Source organism: Geotrypetes seraphini, chromosome 11, assembly GCF_902459505.1.
Source record: "Geotrypetes seraphini chromosome 11, aGeoSer1.1, whole genome shotgun sequence".
Classification (NCBI taxonomy): Eukaryota; Metazoa; Chordata; class Amphibia; order Gymnophiona; family Dermophiidae; genus Geotrypetes; species Geotrypetes seraphini.
Window position 1 is genome coordinate 46980581 of NC_047094.1, and position 25388 is coordinate 47005968.

Below are 25388 nucleotides of genomic sequence, written 5' to 3' on the forward strand. Positions count from 1 at the left end.
CCTGCACCGGCAACTGTCTGGTGTCACTCTCGGGGGAGGGGGGCAGGGCGAGTTGACAAGTAAGGTCGGCGCCTAACATTGGGGAGTAATTTTATAAAGCATTTCCCCTCTCCCCTTGTAAAAGCGTGATTTACGTGATAGTGCAGGAGTATAAACGGATAAAAAGTACAGATCGCGGGTATAGTTTGTAGTGAAGGGGAGGTGGACTCGTTGGGACCAGTTCTGTGGGTGCTGAGCAACCCCTGTAATAAGCGAAATCCCTCACTGTGTCCAGAAAGGGTTAATTTGTTGCCCCCCCCCCCCCCATCATTTTAAGTAAACATACACATTTGCATCAGCTTTGGAACAGGTGTAAATTTGTGGGCTTTGGGGGTCTGGTTCTGAATGCACATTTTTAAAGGCATGTAGGTGTCTATTTCCTTTACAAAACAGGTTAATTCACAAAATTACAAAATTACTCCATCCCACAATGCATATTCCATCCTCACCACTAAGAAAACATAACCAGCAGTGTAGTATATAGTGCCATGGAAACTTATGGATATAAACAAACTGTGGGTTGAACAACTGTCAGTTTTCAGGCTAACAACAAAAAGTCTTCTGCATTGTAATCTGTGAGAAACAGGCAGGCCAGTGCTAAGAGATGCATAGTGGCTAGTGAAACTGTAGTTTGGGCTGTTACATGGTGTGTGTGTGATTGCAGGCAGAGAGATGGCAACAGGGGTGAGATCTCAGTAGGGATGCACATTTCTTTTAAGGAGTTCCCGGCTCACTTCAATTTTTTCACAAATCTTTAAAAACTACTTTATTTGTTAAACACTTTGAAAATTATTTTCCCAAAATTTAGTCTTATTTTTTATGGTTTTTATTTGTTAATTATGGTAAACCGAGTCGAGCTTTCTTAGAATGATGACTCGGTATATAAAGCCAAGCCTTAGATTCGATTCGATTCGGTACTGTGCAATGAGTTGGGGTTTGTGCACCTTAAAAATTGTACTCGCATATACCTTTGAATTCGTATGCCCAGAACATCGACATGTACACTTACAAAAAGTGTTGTTAAAATGAAAAAAGCAAATTACCCAGACATTGGGAAAGATTTGGAAAACTTTCAAAATGAACCAGGCAGCATCTGAACTGGAAAAAAAATGGGAAGCTCTCTTGGCTGTTGTGTAGAATGTGCTCTGAGGGGCGCTTAGTTGTTTTCTCAGTAATAAAACATACGGCCGTGCTAAAGTGAAGTTTACATAACCTGTTTGGTTTCAAGAAACATTTCAGAATTCAGTTTATTGAGATTCTGCAGACGGTACTCCTTTGGTTTCACTATAGCTTTCTTGGGTTCGGGGCATAGGAGCCAACTTTTCAAAATTATTGGGAGTCCTAAACCTAACGCTGAAGTTACAAAGTAATACTTTTTAAAACCAATAGGAGGAAATATTTTTTCAGAGAATAGTTAAGCTCTTCAATGCGTTGCCAGAGGCTGTGGTAAGAGCGATTAAGGTAGCTGGTTTAAAAAAAAAAGTTTGGACAGGTTCCTGGAGGAAAAGTCCATAGTCTGCTGTTGAAACGGACATGGGGGAAGCCACAGCTTGCCATGGATCGGTGGCATGGAATGCTGCTACAATTTGGGTTTTTTGCTAGGTACTTGTGACTTGGATTGGCCTCCGTGAAGATAGGCCATTGGTCTGATTCAGTAAGGCTATTCTTATGTTCTCAAAATCACCTCTTTTTTTGGGATACAATCGATGAGTTTGTGCAATATTGGGGGTGCTCAAGACAGCACCAACAGAGCTGGCTCCTTGTGAGTTTGTATGTGGGAGTAATTAGATATATGCATTTCTGTTGTGTTAATTTGATATAATACAGGACTTTAATACGTTTTGGGCAGGGGTCTCAAAGTCCCTCCTTGAGGGCCGCAATCCAGTCGGGTTTTCAGGATTTCCCCAATGAATATGCATGAGATCTATTTGCATGCACTGCTTTCAATGCATATTCATTGGGGAAATCCTGAAAACCCGACTGGATTGCAGCCCTCAAGGAGGGACTTTGAGACCCCTGGTTTGGGGATATTAACTGCCAAAAATGAAATTACTGTGAAAACGGCCTGTTCCAGCTCCTTCCTCTCTTCAAGTCCTGTGTAAGATGAGGTCTGAGAGCAGTAGAATTCCTTTGCTAATTTTGGCATTTCATTTGTATTGTGTCCAACTCAACCAGTTTTTTGGGTTTGCCCGTTCATCACTCTCGCCCTGCAGGTTCTGGGCTAGGAGCAGCAGCAGGTCACACCTGTTTAAAATTGTAGGTTTTCTGCTGGCAGGTGAGATTCCACCAATTCATCCTGAGAGTACCGGTGTAATCTTCTACACCTCCTTTGCAAGGATCCCCCCAGGGCCTGTTGCAACTTCCATAGACCAGTAGGTCCAGCATATCAGTAGGAGGAATTAACATGGGTATCGGAAATCTTCTGTAGCAAAAGTCCATATTATGTAGTGGAAGTCTCTGAAAATCTCAGGGTTGACTCAAGAAATCCTTAGGCAGCATGTGACCAGCAGAAATCGAGGCCCACAGCAGTTCCGCTGACCTGTGGCCTGTTCCAGTTCATCTGGGGACTTCCATGATTCCCCTCATCTGTTGCTAGTACAGTATAATCTGTACATAAAATCTGGAAGACGTTGGCACCCCATGACCTGCTGTCTTATTGCTTTCTCAGAGAACTTGCTCATACTTTCTGCGGTAACTCTCTGCTTCCCTTTTATTAAGTCAAGAAACTGTGGGAGTACCTGGTTTTACGACACTTGAGCAGAAATTTGCAGTCCGTGTATTCATTGCTGGTGGTCTCCTACTATTCCTGGCTGCCGTGAGATTTATAATCATGTGGATTACCTCCAATTGATGTCCAAGCTTGACGGCTCTTCATCACAATGCTTTGCATAATTATTGTAATGTGTGGGATAAATATGTAGAGTGGTGGGCTGTACAGAGTGTATCGGATTGAGTTGATTGTACTATACCTTTGATGTCCAGTGATGCTGATTCCTCTCCTGCTTTGGAGGGGGGGGGGGTTGGGGAGATAGGGAAGGAGGGTTACAATATTTCTGAAAATTCAGAGAGAATTTAGTTTGCGTTCTATGTACTTAGGTTTTGCTATATTGCTTTGTTTATATGGTTGTTATGTAATGGTATGGATTTCTCTTGTAATAAAAATTATTCTTCAAAAAATAAAAGTAACTATTCTCAGCAGAGAAGACTAGCTGGGATCTGCTCTCCAAGGAAGAATCTGAGTATCCAGAAAAGGGAGGGTTAGACTGAATTTCTGTTCTAAAATGCACATAGCCCCCTCCCCTCCTTTTATTAAGCCACGTTAGGGATTTTTATCGCCAGCCTCTGTGGTAAAAGCTCCGACACTCATTGGGATTCTATGAGCAAATTACCCAGACATTGGATCTTTTGCCGCAGCAGTCAGTAATTAAAAAAAAACAAACCCTAACACAGCTTGATAAAAAGGGGAGGGGGGAATAATTTGGTAGATACCACAACTTTTTTTATAAGTAGTCTGTTGATTGCACACAACCAAAAGATGGATTGTAGACAGTTTTCAAATCCATTTTCCTGGGTAAATTTGTTGTCTGATAATTGTCTTAATTCAATCTAGCTAAAAATACACATGGGGTTCTGTAGTGCATAAGCTTTTAACCAAATTGAGGGGAAGTATTCCCTGTGGCATGTTTTGGATACAGGTGTTTCGATTGGATTTTCCAATTGTGCTTGAAATCAGCATACATAAGTCTGTTTGTACCTGTGGATAATTTTCAAAGGGAATGTACATACTGACCTTGCAGCTCTATTAATCTTAAAATGAGATTAATCCCTAGAAAAAAAAATGATAACATAACATAACTTTACATAATATAACTTTTATTCTTGTATACCGCCCATCCAAAGAAGATCTGGTACGATTCACAGAAAAGAAGAACTGGACAATCAGTGATGTTTACATAAAATAATAATAATAATAACTTTATTCTTCTATACCGCCATAATCTTGCGACTTCTAGGCGGTTTACAATCAAGATAGCTGGACATTCAGCGAAATACAATATGCAAATAATCAGATGAAATACAGAGAGCAGAGACTTTAAGAAAGCAAGAGTATAGAAATACAATTTTCTGAGCAAGAGTATAAGATTATACATTGGCATTAAAACAATAAGACCATATAAAGTAGTAGTAAAAAGGTAGTACAATTAAAACAATAAAAAATGATTATGCAATAAATTTATCAAACGCGTTTTTAAAACCTTTGTAAAAGCAATATACAAATGATTTTGAAAAATCAAAGGACTCAACCAGGAATTCTGTTTGCCTAACTGAAAACAGGGCTGTGGAGTCGGTAGATAAATGTTCTGACTCCGACTCCTCAGTTTTTTGTACTTCTGACTCCGACGCCTCAGTTTTTTGTACTTCTGACTCCGACTCCGCGTGAAACAAGATCTTCATCCGCGTAAAAAGATGTTGCGCGTATGGTGGGAGAGCTTGGTTGGATGAATTTTTCGAGTCTACACCAGGTGATTTCTACCAACCAGGTATTGAAAACCTTGTTGAACGTTGGAAATAAGTTGTAAACAACAAGGGAGAATACATTTATAAGTATTGGTGCTCCAAATTGTGCGTTGCGTGCCATATAGTGAAGCACGTGTTCATTTTGCGGTTACGTGAGGCACTGCATGCATTGGTCTTTATTTTTACAGTAGAGAAGTCATTAATTATAATTTTTTGTGAATTGGGATATTTAAACTTGCTTTTTTTAAATTCCAATCTAAATTTAGTCAGAGTCGGAGTCGGTGCATTGTTTGGCGACTCCGACTCCAGGTACCCGAAATTTCCTCCGACTCCACAGCTCTGATTGAAAGGCAATTGTTTTGCTAAGAAATCTCTTGAAACGACATGACTTAATAGTAGGATACATAAACAAGAATTCATTACGAGTATTCTTTACTGAGCTATAAAACTTGAAATGAGAGGATAAATATTTTGGGGCCAAACCAAAGAGAGCCTTAAAACAAAAACACCCAAATTTAAAAAGGACCCGTGCCTCAAAAGACTATAGTGGTTTGATGTGGAGTTCCATCGAGATACCAAGCTACCCAGTTGCTGGCTGGAGATTTTGGTACAATCCTGGATTTCTGACCACCCCATCCTAATGCATTATGGGACATGCAGCACTGATTTCAGTGGGCAGGATCCAGCACTACAAATCGCACACTGCTGTCGGATGTAAGGTCAGAGCCAGAATTGGCCAAAAAGTCTCTAGCCTGAAACTGGGTAACATGATGTCTCTGGTTCTAGGAAATAAAGAAGTAGTTACTCGTATAATGCCAGTGGCAGCACCATATACTGCTATGAGAAAGGGGCTGGGGTCAGCCACCTGCTGGGATCTATAAGATCTATAAGGCCCATGATTAAGGAATTTGCAGCCAAGGCCCGCAGGTGCATTGATTAAATTATGAAAATCAGGGCCCCTTTTACAAAGCCGCGGTAGCGAGTCCTAGGGCTCCTTTTATGAAGGTGCGCTAGCATTTTTAGCGCACGCACCGGATTAGCGCGCACTAGCCAAAAAACTACCGCCTGCTCTGGAGGAGGTGGTAGCGGCTAGTGCGTGGCATTTTAGAGCGCGCTATTCTGCGCATTAAGGCCCTAACGCGTCTTCGTAAAAGGAGCCCCTAGCGCAGCAAGTGCAACGTAGCCCATAGGAATTGAACGAGCTGCGTTGCATTTGCTGCGTGGGAATGGCTATTGCAGCTTTATAAAAGGGGCCTAAGTTTGGAAATGAGATAAACTATATGGGAAATGATTCCCCAGTAATTGCAAATGAAGGTTCATGGCATCAGGTCCTGGGCCTAGATCTGACTGAGCTAAAAGCTCAGATGAGCATGAAGAAATTGCTTAGCCATAAAAAAATAAACTAGGGTCATAAATCATCATATGCCTGTAAACTCCTACTTCAGAAATATGAAACTGGAAGCCTCCCAGACTGCCTGGCTGAGGTATCTAATTAGAGCAGGGATGTCCAATGTCGGTCCTTGAGGGCCGCAATCCAGTCGGGTTTTCAGGATTTCCCCAATGAATATGCATGAGATCTATTAGCATACAATGAAAGCAGTGCATGCAAATAGACCTCATGTATATTTATTGGGGAAATCCTGAAAACCCGACTGGATTGCGGCCCTCGAGGACCGACATTGGACACCCCTGAATTAGAGCAATCAGGATTGACTGGACAACCCCTGTTTTGGTTTCTTGTCAATGATGCTCTGAATCAGTTTTGAATTTGTAGTCCCTCTTGCACAACACAAGTGGTAATAACTGGGGCAAACTTGAGTCTCAGCTATATTAAGGGAATGTCAAAAAGCAGGGTTAAAATTTTAAAATGTGGTTTGGATTTTCTGTTTAAAAAAACAAAAGGGGTCTTTCCCAGATAAGCCCCTCCACTAATGCAAAAAGTGCACGGGCGAAAACTTAAGCCCCGCCACCTTATAAATTATTAAACTATTGAAGCCCTCTGAGGAAATTATTCACATGATTTGAATAATGACTCGGGGGGGAGGGGTCCAAGGGAGCCCCCCTTGTATATCACTTTCCCCAAGTATTCATTTAGCATGGTGTTAGCTAAAACTGTGGCAGGGGTTAACTTTTTGGCGGGGCTTATCTGGAAAAGATCCAAAAAAAAGTGCCTTTATTTCAAATAGGTCACGAGTGACTCAGATAACTCGCTTAAAATTACTTGCTGCTTATCTTTAGATGGAATTTCAGCTGAACCTAACTGGTTAGGTATTCCGCTGAATTGATTTTTTTTTTGTAATGACCAATAAAGATCTATACTCTACCCCTAGCTGCACCTCTGACTAAATTTATGCACCTGGCAAATTTAGGGATCTTTTACTAAAGATTAGTGAAATTATCTGCAGCAGAGCCCATAGACATAAACTAGCTTCTGTGGCAGATAACACTTGCTAATCTTTAGTAAAAGACCCCCTCGGCCAATTAAATTATCTGGTGAAGGTGTTAGTCAAAACCTTTTGAAATATGTTCCTTTTTTTTTTTGACAACCAAACACTGGAAATTTGTTAGTGACCAATGTCCATTAATTCAATTTAGTTTGCAATAAGGCTCCGGTTATAACTTTTAGGCACACCCATTTAGCCTAAGTAAAGCCAGTTCTAAATACCTATGTCTAACTTGTATGTGCATCAGGCGTGTTCTATAGCAGTGCACATAAATTTTAGGAACACCCATGAACTGTCCATGCTCCTCCCCTGGCCACACCTCCTTTTCCAAGTCAATCAATAGAACTGATGCACAGCACTTTATAGAATGTACCTACCAAGTTCTAATTAGTGCTAATGGCCAATTATCAGCACCAATTAGGCTCATTAAACAATTAAGTTGCGTATGCAGATCAGCTGTGTGCATCGATTTGCATGCACAACTTAAGGCACCCTGCACAGAATTTGGAGTTAGTTGATTGTCAGAGGGGTATAGAGCTGTTCATTTCTGGGTCACCATAGTCTTGATGAGGTTGCTATTACTGTAACTCATTTCCCTTTAATGATCCTTTATGGCAGCGATTCTCAGACCTGTCTTGGGGGGAACCAAAGACAGTTACGTTTTCAGGATATCCACAATCAATATTCATGAGATCAATTTACATACATTACTTCCTTGGTATACAAGTCTATATGGTGCATGTTCATTGTGGATATCCTGGAAACCTGAATGGCAGGGGTTCCCCCGGGATAGATTTGTTTGTTTGTTTGTTTATCCCCCGGCCTTATCTAGGGCGAGTTACACATTTACATACAAAATACAACAGTACAGTTTACACTTCTCCCTCCGTATTTGCGGTTTCAGCATTCGCAGTTTCGATTATTCGCGGTTTTTAGCTTGCTGGCTCTTCCCCTCAAATTATTTCAGTTTGCATAGAGAAATCGCTGATTCCAAGCATTTAGAGAGAAAATTGCCGATTCCCGGCACTTTCTTCACCGTGTTTTGCCTCTCCTTCAGGAACAGGACAGGTCTCCCACCATGTTATTCGCAGTTTCACCATATTCACGATGGTTTTTTAATAGAAAACAGCGAATAACATGAAAAAGTTATTTGCGGTTTTTCTGTATTTACGGTTCTGTTAATCCCCTATCACAGCGAATACGGAGGGAGAAGTGTACATTCAATACAACATCAACAAAAACACCACCATAAAGCAAATATACACATATAAAAATACTTGAACCATGCAAGTCGCTTCAACAACATACATCATTGTAGCCTAAAAAACTGGCCCGATCTTAAAGTATATCAAAATATAAAATTGCATGTCACATTTAAACTACCTTCTAAAACAGACCTTGGCATACATTAGTAACCAGCACACTGCACCCAACAATCGCCACTCATCCTCCTTTAGCAAATCTCAACCTTATATTTCATCATACAGAACAAGTGTCTTTTAAATACTTTCTTAAAGTTCAGTAAATTCTTCCGATGAATATATTCTGGGAGTTTGTTCCATTCCCTGGGACCAATACAATGGAAAACACTATTCCTAGATGATGAAAGAACATAAGATTTGCCGCTGCTGGGTCAGACCAGTGGTCCATCGTGCCCAGCAGTCCGCTCATGCGGCAGCCCTTGGGTCAAAGACCAGTGCCCTATTTGAGTCTAGCCTTACCTGCGTATGTTCTGTTCCAGTAGGAACTTATCCAACCTTGTCTTGAATCCCTGAAGGGTGGTTTCCTCTATAACAGCCTCCGGAAGAGCGTTCCAGATTTCTGCCACTCTCTGGGTGAAGAAGAACTTCCTTACGTTTGTACGGAATCTGTTCCCTTTCAACTTTAGCGAGTGCCCTCTCGTTCTCTTCACCTTGGAGAGGGTGAGGAATCTCTCTTTCTCTACTAAGTCAATTTCCTTCAATATCTTGAATGTTTCGATCATGTCCTCTCTCATTCTCCTCTTTTCAAGGGAGAAGAGGCCCAGTTTCTCTAGCCTCTCATTGTATGACAACTCCTCTTCTCTGGACCCTTTCGAGTAGTACTATGTCCTTTTTCATGTACGGCGACCAGTGTTGGACGCAGTATTCCAGATGGGGGCGTACCATGGCCCGGTACAACGGCATGATAGCCTTCTCAGATCTTTTTGTGATCCCCTTCTTAATCATTCCTAGCATTCTGTTTGCCCTTTTCACCGCTGTTGCGCATTGCGTGGACGGTTTCATTGACTTGTCTACAAGTACTCCCAAGTCTCTTTCCTGGGGGCTCTCTCCGAGTATAGCACCGGACATCCTGTATTCATGCATATGATTTTTGTTACCCACATGCATCACCTTGAACTTATCCACGTTGAACCTCATTTGCCATTTTGCAGCCCATACAGAGGGAAAAGACAAATCCCCATGATCAACTGACCGAAGCGATCGAGATGGCTCACGTAGCGAGATGCTCTGGACCAGGTGTTTGGGGGGCCATCTTCTGTATGCACATGAAGACATATACCAGAAGCTTGTAACGTATCCTAACCCCTATTTTCAACCAATATAACTTTATAAAATAATCCGTTACATGCTCATGTCTTCCCAATTTAAACAGAGCGCATACAACTGAATTCTGGGCTACCTGTAGCGCACACAGAACTGACTCTGGAACTCCCAAGAACAGCAGACTACAATAATAAAAAAAACAGATAATACCATCGACTGCAACACTGTCGTAAGCAAAGGAGCCGCCAAATAAGGCCTAAGCCCATTCGCTAGCCGATGAAGGAAATACACCCTCCAAACAACTGCTAGCACCTGCCCTCTCTTGGTGAGACCTGAATCAACCAATACAACGAGATACTTCACCTCTCATCTTACCAACACTCTTTCCCCCAGCAACTCAACTGCCTCTGGGACATTGGCACCCAAGGTTCTCGCAACAAACAACACTTGTGTCTTATGAATACTTAACTTCAAATGATTATGGTCCATCCAGTATTTAATTGCTACAACTACTGACTGTAAGCGTTTGGGAACCCCTTCTTTAGTGTCTTGTTCTAATTCAATCAAACAGCATTCGGTCTGAATCAGAGGCACATTTATATCAAATAGAGAATGGATGTGTCTGGATTTAATGTTTATTTACCACTTATAGCCTAAAAGGGGCATACTCAAAAGAAATGTCTAAGTCCCCTTTTGGCCTAAGTCCCTAGACGCAGAAAGTAGACAGCAGGGAAATGTTCATTCTCAAAAAATCCCCCACCAAAACGAGGTGTCTTTTTTTGAGAATGGCCTACCTCTACGTTGAGCAGTTTAATCGCCCAGACCACCACTACGTCTGTCCTTACCACACATTCCCGACCAAAAGATCGTCCAAATCCCAAATGTCCAAAACAACTGGCTCAATTCCGGTTGGCCCAGGTGCCTAAGGCCCCTTCTATGGGTGGGGCCTTACGCACCTGGGCCAATCAGGCCCTAGGCTCTTTCCCTGTGCATCCTACAATGCTCCAGGAAGGGGCAGGCCCGACATTCAGAGGAATGTGGGCCTGTCGGACGGAAGGAGGGAGGACCCATCTGGCTGGCCATCTTTTGAGGTTAGAGGAGGGTTAGGGGTGTGTGGAGGGGGGTCCAAGGGAGAGTTGGGTGCACAGTCAGAGGGGCTTGAGAGGGTGGTTTCTTTCTGGCTTGGGCCATATCCATCCTGTTTAGTTTTTTAACCCCAATCCGTCCCACAAACCATCCGAACCCCGCCCCGGGTGCAAGAATGACTGGGGGGGGGGAAGTTCCTGGCTTTAGAGTCATGATCTGGGAACTTCCCCTTCTCACAGCCCAACCCCAAGGCTCTCACCATTCTCTCCTATCCGGTCAAGCTGAGAACTCCCCTTCCTGCTTTCCGTGTCTGCCTGGTCTTTCTCAATGATGCAACTTCCTCTTTCCGCCCGAATGGACCGCGGCAGACAGAAAGCAGGAAGGGGAATTGCGAGCAACGTCGCTGAATCACTGCAGAGGATCACTCACCAGCTGCCTCCACCTTCACCTCTAAGATGCAGAAGTGCAGGGGGCCCTGGCTACTCTGGAAGAGGTGAGGGGGAGGGGATTGGGGGTAAGAAGACACTAACTTTCCCGATTGAGATGGAGCGGAAGGTGCTTTGCTCTATTTGCACGAGAGGCGCTTGAAGTGGGTGCGGGATTCATTGCACCAGTTCTGCATTCTTGGCAGAGTGGGAGAAATGACCCGGTGCACTGTGATTTATGGGGCAGATTGGAGAGACAACAGCAAAACCCAATTTCCAGCTCCCGATATCTTTTTTTTTATTGCTCTCTTTCGCTTTCCTTTTTCCGTTCATGTTTGCTTTCCCCTTATCTGTATTCGATCAGGGAAGAATGCTTCCTGGAATCCCAGTCGCATTGGGTAATAATACTGAATTTTGATCCTGTCCTCCAGTTGGTGGAAGGATTTTGGGCAAAAATCTTCCCTGCCAGCCAGGTTCAACGTGGGCATGGAGGCAGCCCAGAATTGCTATTGAAAGCCAGGCTGGTGCTTACTTCACATAGGAGGCATAGTAGTCTAGCAATACGCTAATTTTGATTTTTTTTTTTTAATCATTTTCATTTAACTGTGGTCTCCATTGAAACTCTCCAAGGCATAAAATATAGGGCACTTACTTGAACTCTCTATAGCACCATCTGTTCAATAGGAATTATGGAATAACCCTTAACTCTTTGCTACTCGTCAGATTTCCACATTCTTTTTTCTCTTGCAGTCCAGTTTAGTTTCTTTGTCTATGTATTTTGCTATAGTGATGGGGAGTGGTATTAAGAAGTGCTAACGACTGTTTTTTTTTTAAAGTACAAAGTGAGGGGTTGTCAAAAAATGATGGGCCCGGATGTCACATTTGCTAGGTACGCCACTGAAGCTGGGCAAGAGTTCTGCTGCACTAGGGATGGGAGGGAGGGATGGATAGAAAGATGCTACAGAGGGAAGGCACAAGGGGATGGGTGAGAGGGGAGGAAAGTTGTTGCACATGTGGGGGAGAGAAAGAAAATAAGAAGAATTGGGGTGGAGGAGAGGAAGGGAGAGATGATCATGTACATTTGTTTTGTACAATAAGCCTTACGTTTTCATGCTTTGCTACCTTTTAAAGACCAAAACCTTTTATGTTATGACGTTTACATTTAATTTATATTAGTTCACACAAATTTAACAACCCATTGTGGCCCACGAGTCAAAAAGTTTGCCCACTCCTGCTCTAACCACTACGCTGCACACTCCCCTATAGCAGGGGTAGGCAACTCCGGTCCTTGAGAGCCGGAGCCAGGTCAGGTTTTCAGGATGTCCACAATAAATATGCACGAGATAGATTTGCATCTCATAAAGAGACAGTTCATGCAAATCCATCTTCATTGTGGATATCCTGAAAACCTGACCTGGCTCCGGCTCTCGAGGACCGGAGTTGCCTACCCCTGCCCTATAGGAATGGCCCATCCAGAGCAGGATTAAGGGAAGCTGAGAAAGAACTATGGTGTAGATTTCACTGCCAATGCAGATGGTGCACCTGCTCTGTGGATAGATGTAGGGCTTGAATTTCCACTGCCTTTGATCTGAGATTGCCCTCAAAAGTCAAAGTGGAGCAAGGACGAAGTTCTCTTGTACCCGAACAAGGGCCAAGATAATTCTACAAATGTAGGAAGAGAAACTCAAGGCTAAACTAAAGCATCTGAAGATACATTGGGTGTCCAGTTTCATATAGCAGTCAGTTCCCATTTCTAGCTTCATCTGTTAGAGGGAGTGTCCTTCTTACTGTACATCTAACTTGCTATCGCACTCCTTTGTATAGCTCAGTGTCTCTCAAGCTGTGTGCCAAAGCACAATGGTGTCTCCTGATGAGATTCCAGAATTTAACTTTATTTATTTTTATGGAAAGAATCAAATAATCAATACAATAGGATAATACAAAAATACATTCAATACAATAAGAATTACAATAATATTTCATACAAATTTAAATCATTCTTTCAAATTTAATTTCCATATGAATTAATTCAATCTTATCTACATCCCCTAATGAAATCCCTCACCCTGGATGAAAGTTGACAAAAATAAAGAATTAAAATAAATAACTGGAATGTAATTATTAACCCTAATTTTCATAATAAATCATTGATAACCAAACTTTGTATTTTTGGTGAAAGATTCTGAATATAAGGATCCCAAACGTCCATAAAAAGATGAGTTTTTTTAGGCGAACCTCGACCTCCCAACTCTCAAACAAAAATAGGCGATGTAATTGATTCCTCCAGTGCCAAAATCTTGGAGATTCTTTCTGCAACCAAAATTGCATAATACATTTATGCCCAATCATACAGGCTTTCTGAAATAAAAGACATTTTAGTTGGCCAAAAACCCCACAAGCTGATGCTTTACCAAAAATTATTCCCCTAGGACAACCCACTATCGAATTACCCCATAAAGAACCCAAAAATAATAGGATGGCAGACCAAAATGAGTTGATCAAAGGACACAACCAAAAAGCATGAGATAATGTGCCAGGATCTTTATTACATTTAATACAAATTGGAGTATCTATTAAATTCGCATGAAAAGCTTGAATTTGGGAAAAATAAGCCCTATGCAAAATTCTATAAGTACATTCTCTCCAAACATACCCTTTTATAATCTTTGGTAGTCTATTAATAGATTGAGTAAAATCAAGAAGAGAAATCTGAATTCCCAACTCCTCATTCCAATTTTATAGGATTTTATCATATGTACGGGTAGGTAATATATTCCGCCACCACTTGTGTAATAAAGAAACTGAAATAGGCACATCATCACATTGATTAAAAAATTCCCTTCAGAAGTATACACTAGATTAGATGACATGTACGTCGCGTGTGCAAGAGTCTGTCAGTGTTATGGGCATATGTATGTGTAAGGATTCAACTACCCAGACAAGCATCATTCATTGATGTGATTGTTAGTTTTCTTTTTTTATGCAGTAGTTATCCTAACTTGGATTTTCAGCTCTAAAAAAAGAGAGAGAGAGAACTGCAGATGGTGGATGATGAAATGCGTGTTTGCTTGTCAACTATCGAGCTGCGTTTCGTGTTAATTTGCACTCAACAAGCAAATCCATCGCATCGATTAGCAATTCTATATCTACTTTAGTTTCACCATTGTTACAATTACCCATACATTGCTTAAAGAATTTTAAATAACTCTCAAATTTAATTTTTTGTTGGTTTTGCAATTTTATAAGGACTGGAAGATAGCAAATGTTACACCTATCTTTAAAAAGGGGTCAAGAGGAGACCCGGGAAACTATAGGCCGGTAAGTTTGACATCGGTTCCAGGCAAGATGGTAGAAGCACTGATAAAGGACAGCATCTGTGAGCACATCGAAAAAAATGGGCTGATGAAAGCGAGCCAACATGGCTTCTGCAAGGGAAGATCGTGCCAAACAAACTTACTGCACTTCTTCGAGGGGGTAAACAGCCATTTGGACAAAGGGGAACCTGTAGACATCATCTACCTTGACTTCCAAAAGGCCTTTGACAAGGTACCCCATGAGCGGTTACTTAGGAAGCTATGGAACCACGGGGTGGAAGGGGACGTACACAGATGGGTCAAACACTGGTTGGCAGGCAGGAGACAGAGGGTTGGAGTGAAGGGTCACTACTCGGGCTGGAGAAAAGTCACGAGTGGAGTTCCGCAGGGGTCTGTACTTGGACCGCTGCTGTTCAATGTATTTATTAATGACCTGGAAACGGGGACGAAATGTGAAGTTATAAAATTTGCGGATGACACTAAACTCTGTAGAAGGGACAGAACTACGGAAGAGTGTGAGGCCCTACAAAGAGACCTAAGCAAACTGGAGGAGTGGGCAAATAAATGGCAGATGAAATTCAATGTAGGGAAATGCAAGGTCATGCATATAGGGAGAAAGAACCCGATGTTCAGCTACCAAATGGGGGGATTAGTATTAGAGGGAAGTAACCTTGAAAGAGATTTGGGTGTACTGGTGGATACAACAATGAAGTCAACGGCGCAATGCGCAGCAGCCGCGAAGAAGGCGAACAGAATGTTGGGTATTATTAAAAATGGTATTACGACCAGAACGAAAGAAGTCATCCTGCCGTTGTATCGGGCAATGGTGCGCCCGCACCTGGAGTACTGTGTTCAGTATTGGTCACCGCATCTTAAGAAGGATATGGCAATACTTGAGAGGGTCCAGAGGAGAGCGACACGAATGATTAAGGGCATGGAAAACCTTTCATACACTGAAAGATTGGAGAAGCTGGAGCTCTTCTCCCTGGAAAAGCGGAGACTCAGAGGAGACATGATAGAGACCTACAAGATCATGAAGGGCATAGAGAAAGTGGAGAGAGACAGATTCTTCAAACTTTCAAAACATAAAAGAACAAGAGGGCATTCGGAAAAATTAGAAGGGGATAGATTCAAAACAAATGCTAGGAAGTTTTTCTTTACTCAGCGGGTGGTGGACACCTGGAATGTGCTTCCAGAGGATGTAATAGGGCAGAGTACGGTACTGGGGTTTAAGAAAGGATTGGACAATTTCCTGTTGGAAAAGGGGATAGAGGGGTATAGATAGAGGATTATTACGCAGGTTCTGGACCTGTTGGGCCGCCGCGTGAGCGGACTGTTGGGCACGATGGACCTCAGGTCTGACCCGGCAGAGGCAGAAAAAAAAAAAAAAAAAAACGTGCCGCAAGAAACATTTGCTCCGTGTAGTGTGCCAGAGCTAAAAAAAAAGTTTGAGAGACACTAGTATAGTTCCTTGGTGCATCCTCACTATGGTAAAACCATGAAAATAAGCATCAGTAGTATGAGCCCATTCCAACCCAAAGATGGACTGTTTCAGCCTCGTTTTCCATTTTGTAATACTATATCCATGGCTATATTTAAGGGAAAGGATGGGAGAAAAAACTAGCCAGCCAGCAGCTGCAAACGTCTCCCGGACTGTGGATGGAAAGCGACATGGCTTTGTGAGTTCCGGGTTTCACCTCAGTAGCAGATAAGCCTTGGAACTAGTACATTATTTTCTTCAGAGCAAAATCTGAACAGGGAAATATGCCGGGAGAGTGAGAGGGAAGAAGTGATGGTGATGAACCTGCGCTAATGCCTTAGGTCAGGCCTTTGTGGTTCTTAGACTGAGAGGCAGGAAGATCATCATGTCTTTAATCACAGTACATATCTCATGGAGCTGCTTTGTTCTGCTCTGATAAGTTGTCAGCTTTCCTTAAAGAGGTTTCTCTTAAGCTTGCAGTGCTATAATTAAACGACTGGCCATTTCTGTGAAAGGCAAAGCCTGTTCTATCCCCTCTCATGTCTCCCCCTCCCCCTGCCCTTGATAATCAGATATATGGTGCCGGCTACTAGAAACATAGGTGATATATAGGTGGCAGCAGAAAATTGCAGAACACTCCACTTTTAAAGAATGGAGTGTCTGTGGATTTCTTTTAACATATCCACATATCTATTGTAGGAATTTGTTAGTCTTTGGACTGAATACTGCATTTCACTACTACAGGCAGTGGCGTAGCGAGAGTAGGAAGCACCCGGGGCTCTAGCAGCACGCTACACTCACGCCCTCCCTTCCCACCCCCGTACCTCTTTAAATCTTCACCAGCACGAGCAGCTTCTCCGGCCTGCTACTCGCGCTGGTGTTGGCTTTCTCTCTGATGTCACTTCCTGGCCCCGCGACCCGGAAGTGATTTCAGAGGGAGCCAGGCCAGCGTAAGCAGCAAGGCCAGCAAGTTGCTCATGCCGGTGAAGATTTAAAGAGGTACAGGGGGTAGGGAAGGAAGGGGGGAAAAGTGTGGCATGGGGAGTGTGACGAGGTGCTAGTGCCCCCACCAAGAAGGCGTTTGGAGCGGTCCGCTCCCATCCTACTACACCACTGACTGCAGGGTGTGTACTTCATACCCATTCTTAGATCAGAACCTTCCAACTTTCATCTATTGTATGAGACACTCTGTACAAATAATGCGTTTATATATGTAACATAACATAAATATTTATATACCGCACTAATCTTTCAAAGCAGTTTACAGGGTGAGGACCCCCCCCCAGCAGATATCAACATTTGAGGAATAATACAAGGGATTCATCATCTATATATAGGATATGGTAAATTCTTTATAATATACAAGGATAGTTATTTTACCTTTTGGGAAATAGTTTATACACTCATTCTGTACCAGGACTAGCTTGCTACACACATTGTATCTTAGATCAGTTCCTTAAATCTTGTTTAACTGTACAAACAACTTGCCTCGAGTTTAGCCACCCAGCGAGCTTTGTACCACCCACCTTGTCCCCATCTAATATCTGCACTTGGCCCCTCGGCTATATGATAAGCCGAGCGGCCAAGCATTGTATTGTATTGTAGAAAAGCATTAGCATCATATCTATGTTATTTGACTATTCTAATGTGTGCTTATTAGGTGTTTCACAAGTATTATGCTCTGCTATTTGAATTTCAGTGTGTTAGGTATATTTTTGAAACCGTTTCACGGTAGTCCTATTATTAAGTCTCAGTTTGCTGATTTTGAGTTGACCTCATTCAATGTATTTATGTTTATATTTGGTCTTTTTACTGCTGTTATGCTTTAAACAAATTTTGTAAGTTTTATGTTGAACTGTACTTGCTGTACGCCGCCTCGGGCGAATCTCTTTGTAAAGGCGGTTAATAAATCCCAATAAAATAAATAAAAGTATGCATTCCAAGGTAACACTGGTCCTCAAGCACTGCAAGATGGTTGGCTCTGCGTGATATCTACACTGAATATGCATAAGTTCCCTCCATGGAATGCAAATGCGCCTCTCATGCATATTCTTTGTGAGTATCTTGGAAACCTGACCAGCTTGTGGTTGTCGAGGACCGGAGCTTCCTGCCCCTGTTCTAAGGGTGTAGATATTTACGTAGTATTATATTACCTGTTACACATCTGTTATACCGTAGCAGAACATATAAGAATGTTCTTTAGTGCGATAAGATTGTTACACACTGTTATACAATACTAGGCATGCTTAGATATATACTACAGTAGAATAAGTGTGTTTGTGTGTGTGTGTATATGAATCCTTTATTTTGTACATCCTTGATGTGTCTACCATGCCACCAGCTGAAACAATGGCGATCTTTATCATTGGTGTTTGCATTCCAAATAATGTGTGGGACAACACAGCCTGTTTTCAGCAGAGATTCTGCCACATTGCGCTTCTGCTTTTCTGTACTCTTTTGGTGGATTTCTCCGTTTCATTACTTAGCCTACCTTCCAGCTTGCCAATGCTGTCTCACTGAGGACATTCCATGCTTGCATCTGGAGGAAGTCCAAGCTATGTATTTTAAAATTCCTCAGTGAGATGGCACAGAAATCTGTTGAAAGAAAAGACTGAGTGGAGAGGGGAGGAAGGGGGTACATTTTTTATGAAACCAAGGCAATAATTGGTAATGAGGGATGAGGGTGTACTCCTACTTTGTGGAGAGGGCAATGACCTTCTAAATAGTCACGGCCTGGCTTGGGGGGGTGGGAGGACATTCTCTTAACCAGGACATTTTGGGAGAAGAATAACAGACTAGAAGGTGCTGTTTTCTAATCAGAGAATAACCCTACTGCAGTGGGGAGGATGATTTGGAAATTTTGGCATTTGTCACTGACAGGACCTTGATTAACTCTTTGTTAACCACTTCATTCCTTTAATTGAGGATCAACAAAAAAGTCTCATTCTCATGTGTGTTTTTGGGAATCAATTAGTTTTTTATACTGCATGAAAAATTCCATGGAGCAAAAAAGTTCCTGTATTTATTAATTTTTTTCCAGTTTTTCCCCTTTGCATGCTCTTTTCCTCCACCTTCAGGCAGTATGCTGATGTTATATCCTTAGAAACTGACCCTGAGGGTTGATCTATGGATGAAACGAGATACCAAAGTCATGGCAGCCATCTTGCCACTCTTCTCAGCTGCTGAATTTTATGGAATGTTTTGATCTTTTTGATCCTATATAATCTAGTTTCCATAGGTCATATAGCATCAAAATGGCAGAGGTTGCTCTCCTGGAAGGATTAAGATTTTGGATAATTACAAACAAAGAGGTACTTATGTTTCAGCTAGATTTAACAGTTATGTTTGACCTTATAGAGCAGGGGGTGTTCAACCTCGGCCCTCGCCAGATCAGTTTTTCAGGATTTCCCCAATGAATATGCATGAGATCTATTTGCATACAATGGAAGTAGTGCGTGCAAAAAAAGATCTCATGCAAATTCATTGGGGAAATCCTGAAAGCCTGACTGGATTGCGGCCCTCGAGGACTGACATTGGACAACCCTGTTATAGAGCAAAATGTTTGCCTTTTGCAACTCGATGGCCCGGGGATCTCTGGAGTGTTTTCTTAAGTGGAGCCTGGAATTCCTATCACTCAGGGCATCAAGGACTAAATTGGGCAACAAGTCATCTGATATATAGGTGATATTACACAGGACACCTTAAGGATCCCCACTGTCTCCTTTATGTTTTCATGTATTTATTATATATTTAATTATTTAAAAATTGTATACTTCCTAAAAAGGTCTAGGCATATAGCATCAAAATGATGGAGATTGACACGTGGCAGGTGTCCGTTTTGTAGGCATCTACTATGGCAGGCGCTGTTTCCAGAATCAGGCCCAAAGAGTCCAGAGGATGTAAAACATGTCTATTCATCAAAACACATGGAATATAGGACAGTCCAGACCACTGACAATCAAGATATAAAACAACTGGAGGGATAAGTCTTGGCTTGGCCATCAACACTATTCGATAGCAAAACCAAATGCAGTCTTTACTGTCGGATGCCCCTTAGAGGAGACAGTTCTCTATTTTCAAGAGTTGAAAATACAGTTGCTCTATTTACATTGGAGCTTGTGTACAGATGCTTACGGTTATATACAGTTGGACTATTTGGCTTCTGACACAAGCCAAAACATGGCCGTGTCAAGTGTTGTCCTTCCAGTTGTTTTGATGAACAAGTGAGTCCTCCTTTTTATCCTCTTTATACTTTTTCTCCTTTGTGGTATTCACTTCTGAGGATTTTTCCCTCCGCCACCTTTTTTTGTTAACTGGGAGACACACCCGTGGCCTGCCCATGCTCTGCCCACATGTATGCCCTCCCTCCCCCCTTTGCAGTTAGGTTTTATGGAACTTAGGTGCTACCTTATAGAACAGCACTTAGTTCACTAGGTATCTGTCAATTATTTCTCTATTAATTCATTTTCTATCCCGTCCTCTCCAAAGAGCTCAGGCCGGGTTACAAGTCAACATGCACAATATACAGTTAACAGATTACAATTTGCCATAGATACAGTACAAGTTTTTATCCTAACGCGACTTGACGTGTAAGGAGTACTTTCCTCTAGGCACCAGTTTATAGAGTTGCCCCGAAAGTGTCTTTATAAAATGGGCATACATACACTAGGTACCTACTTCCCCCTCCCCACTTCACAACCTATGCGTCCTGTTAAAAATTATACCCACTAGGGGAGGGGTATTTTCCATGAAATTTCAAAATGGATTATATTTAGTTTTCTATACTGTTCTCCCAAGGGAGCTCAGAGTGGTTTACATGAATTTATTCAGGTACTCAAGCATTTTTCCCTGTCTAACCCGGTGGGCTCACAATCTATCTTATTTACTTGGGACAATGGGGGGGATTAAGCCACTTGTCCAGGGTCACAAGGAGCAGTGTGGGTTTGAACCCACAACCTCAGAGTGCCAAGGCTGTAGCTTTAATCACTGCACTATTTAAAGGGAGGGCTTTGAATAGTTGTTAACCAGGATGTGAGGGATGGCTGGGATTTTGGTGTGTAGTGGGGGGAGGGGATTATGGAGGATGGATGATTTAGCAGGGCGGGGTTTTGGTTTGTAAGTAGATATTGGTGTTATTAGTTTTATCTATCGGGTGCCATCTTGAGCCTGATACATAAAATAAAAGTGGAATATATTTTAATTGTTCTTGATTTCATGTATGTTGACCTATAGAAACATAAGGAGTGCTATACTGGGTTAGAACAATGGACCATGGAGCCCCACATCCCGTCTGCCACAGATACTAATCTGGGGGACCTGAAAATACCCAACAGCTCCTAACGGGGAGATTCCTTCTCTGGTGCTCATTCCCAGACATAAAAGAAGCCAGTCCCCAGGCCTATCTGACTAATAGTTAATGGACCTGTCCTCTGGAAACTTATCCAAATCTCTTAAATCTAGCTATACAACTATTCTTATTTACATCTTCCAGCCACAAATTCCACAGCTTTAAAATTGTTCATTTGCTAATAAAAAACAAAAAACTTTAATAAATTTGTTTTAAATCTCATCAGAGAGTTTCAGGGAGTGTCTCCTATTATGATTTGAGAGGTTAAATAACTGTTCCCTGTTGACTTGCTTCATTACCATACCAATTGCATAAACCTCTATCAAATCCCCTTTCAGTTGTCTTTTCTACAGGATGATGAGCCCTGACCTGTTTATCCTCTCTTCATAACGAATGTATTCTACACCAGTGGTTCTCAGTCAGGTTTTCAGGATAGCCCTAATGAATATGCATGGAGCAGATCTGCATGCCTAACACCTCCATTATATACAAATCTCTCTCATGCATATCCTCCAGGACAGGGTTGGGAACCACTGTTCTACACCCTTTATCGTTTCTGTTGCCCTTCTCTGAATCTTTTTAGTGCTGCTGCACCTTTTTGAGACGAGAGAACAGTGCACAATACTTAGGGTGTGGTTGCACTGTGGATCCATATAGAGGCTTTATGATGATCACAATTTTCCTAAGCAGTAACTTTGAATGTGGAACCCAGCATTGGCTGCAGATAGGATTATTATTGGTAATTTTATAAAGCTGGGTTAACACCTAAGAAGCCTTGTATAAAACCACATAACATAAGAATTGCCATACTGAGACAGACCAAAGGTCTATCAAGCCCCAACCCAGGTCACAAGTACTTGGCAGATCCAAATAGTAGCAACATTCCAGAGATGAGATTGTGATGTCATACTGCCTTATTCCACCAGTTCCTAAGAGCCAGCCTCACCAGTGATGTCACAATGGCTTGCTTATTCTTTATTTGGCTCACATAAGAACACAAGAGCTGCCATACTTGGACAGACTGAAGGTCCCTCAAGCCCAGAATCCTGTTTCCAACAGTGGCCAACCCAGGTCCCAAGCACCTAGCTAGATCCCAAGTAGTAAAACAGATTTTATGCTGCTTATCCTAGGAATAAGCAGTGGATTTCCCCAAACCATCTCAATAATGGTCTATGAACTTTTTGTTAAGGAGGTAGCAGTGTATACGCACACACTGACACAACTTCTGAGCAGATGTAAATATATGCATTGGCATTTGCTTGTAATTAGGGCTGGTTCTTGGAGTCTATCATATAAAGCTACATAGGACTGAATTCTATAAGCGGCATCAAAAGCCTATGCTGATTACAAAATACGCTAAGTGCAATTCCATGAACAGCGCTTAGAAAGTTAGGTTCCACTTATAGAATCAGAGGTGTAGCGAGGGTGAGAAGCACCCAGGGCAGTGGTGCCCCGTCCCCTCTAGTTGTTCACTGCTACGAGCAACAAGAACTTCATGGTGATCCTCGCGACTCCGATGTCACTTCCTATGTGCGGCACCTGGAAGCGACGTCTGCAGGAGAGAAGACACGGTTGTGAGGAGCGCGTTGAAGTTGTTGCTCGCGGCGGTGAAAATCTAGAGGCACGGGGGAAGGGAGCGGGCGCATGGCGAGAGGAAGACTGGGAAGAGGAGGGGGGGGTGCCGACGCCCCCACCAATATGGTGCCAGGGGCAGAACGTCCCCTCCCATTTGCTACGCCACTGTATAAAATAATGCTTGGCACTGGGAACCACGACTAACTTTAGGTATGAGGATTTGCACTAAACTAAACCTTGGTGTAAATCATTGCGCCTAAATTAGGCCTCGATACTCTTTATTCTATAATTGCGTATAAATTACAGGGAAACCCCTCCCCCAATCTGCCATGACTCTCCCATGGCCATGTCCCCATTTTGAAAACTGAGCATGTGCAGGGGGGCAGTTCGGCAACATGTGGACAGTGCCCTCAGCTGTAGCAAGTAGGAGAATGAACTGTTCTGGCTGCCGAAGGATCTCTTCCAGCTGGGGATTCCAGCCAGCCAGAGCAAAGGTGCTAGAATTATGGGTGGGCCAGAGCCCAAACTGGGTGAGCCTAGGCCCACCCAGGCCCATCTGTGGATAATGCCACTGAAAATTACTGACTGGCCCTAGTCAGCACTACGTATCTGAGTAACAGCATCTAGTACCCGGATCAGTAGGTTACATAAGAAAATAATTCCAACACTGGGTCAGACCAAATGACCATGTAACCCAACATTGTGCTTTTGATAGTGGTCAGTGCAGGTCGCAAAAACCCGGCATAATCCCAACAAAGTAGTAAGATCGCATGCTACTTTCCTCCAGGGATAAGCAGTGGCTTTCCCCAGATCTACATTAGTAACAGTTTATGGAGTTCACCTCCAGGAATTTGTCCAAACCCTTTTTAAACACAGCTATGTTAACTGCTTTCACCACATCCTCTGGCAATGAGTTCCAATTATACACTGAGTGAAAAAAATATTTTCTCCAGTTTCTTTTTAATAGAACTATTTACAGCAAGGGTGGGCCTGGACCCAAGTCGGGTGGGCAGATCTCTCCCGCTCGAGTGATCCACCCCTGCCCCTGTCCCCAGCACTCTGGTCTTTCAAACTGCCTTTATCCAATCTGATCAAGCTGCACCCTTCCCCCCTCCCCCCCTAAAGCACTCCTGTGTATCAAGCCCACTGATGCATACCTTTTAGAGAATCAATCTTCGTTGGCAGCAAGCAGCGTGACTGATACATGCTACACAGTGCACACACTTGCCCTTCCTTCTCATGTACTCCACCTATGTAGAACAGAATACTGCATCAGAAGGAAGGCTGTGAGGCTGGTGCAAGCAGCGTGTATTACCGGCAAAAATCAGCTGTCTAAAAGGTATGTGGCAGGAGAGATTTTGGGAGTTTTTAGCCGGTGGGGCTTGGGGTTCCCCTCCAGCTACTGGGTGGGAGTGACCCGTGGCTATACCACTGCTACTTAGTAACTCCATGATGTGTCCCCCCCTAGGTTTTGCACTTTTTGAGAGAAGTAAATAATCAATTCATATTCACCCACTGACTCAAGAATTTACAGACCTTTACCATAGCTCAGGGGTCTCAAAGTCCCTCCTTGAGGGCCGCAATCCAGTCGGATTTCCAGGATTTCCCCAATGAATATGCATGAGATCTATGTGCATGTATTGCTTTCGATCCATATTCATTGGGGAAATCCTGAAAACCCGACTGGATTGCGGCCCTCAAAGAGGGACTTTGAGATCCCCTGCCATAGCTCATCCTCTTTAACCTTTTCTCATCTGAGAGTTGTTCCATGTAACTAACAGACCCTGAATCTCTGCTGCTAGAAAGATCTAAGGATGCATGGTTTTTTACATAGTTCTTATCTGGAGAGCGTGTTTTCATTGCTTTTTGTCTTCTGGTTGATTTTGGCAGTGCCGTTTCCTTCACTGTGCTCATCACCACTTTGTGTGCGTCGGAAATTGTCCGATTTGAGCCAGCGCGGCGCTTCCAGTGGGGCTGCAGGCACAGACTTGACTCATCAGCCTGCATATTCCATAACCTAATCACACGAACAGGAAAAGCTCCGCATTGGCATCAAATTAAATTTCCTTTTTCCAGAGTTGTATAGCACAGGTCCTCCAGATTTTTTGCATGCTGACAAATGTATGTTGTCTAACTGTGGGCAAAGGGTGACTGAGATTAGATTTGATGCGGCTGCATTTTTCTGTGAACTTCTCTGACTGCTTCTGCAACTAGCTTAACTGATTGTATTTTTTTTTTTTTTTTACCCATCTTACTGCTGTTTGAGATTCTCTTGGTTTTTATTGCTCCTTGCTATAGTTAGCTAATGAATTGCATCATTGCTTAGCATATTATGTTGTTTACCGAATTTCTTTTGTTCTTATTTGAGGCACATTGCTTTAACATTCAGGGGAGGCATATGGAGGGTAATTTTGGAATAGGGCACCTAGGTTGGGAGATAAAGGTAGGGGCTTATTTTGAGCCTGTTTGAAAAAGACAGATGGATGCCCAAATTATACCCCCCAAAAACCACTAGAACAGCTCAGAAAAAGTGACAAAAAAAGGTTCTAGAATATCACTGTTTTGCAGCTGTGAAGCGCATGAACTGTGAACAATATAAAGTTAGATAAATAATTTAGTGAGAAGACCTCAGTGT

At 42.6% G+C, this 25388-nt stretch overlaps 1 protein-coding gene across 2 annotated transcripts in view; it reads left to right on the forward strand.

Annotated features, from left to right (window-relative positions):
• The window catches only part of PPL (periplakin), a 151703-nt gene that overhangs the window by 11011 nt on the left and 115304 nt on the right, over positions 1 to 25388 (forward strand). The window lies entirely within an intron of this gene.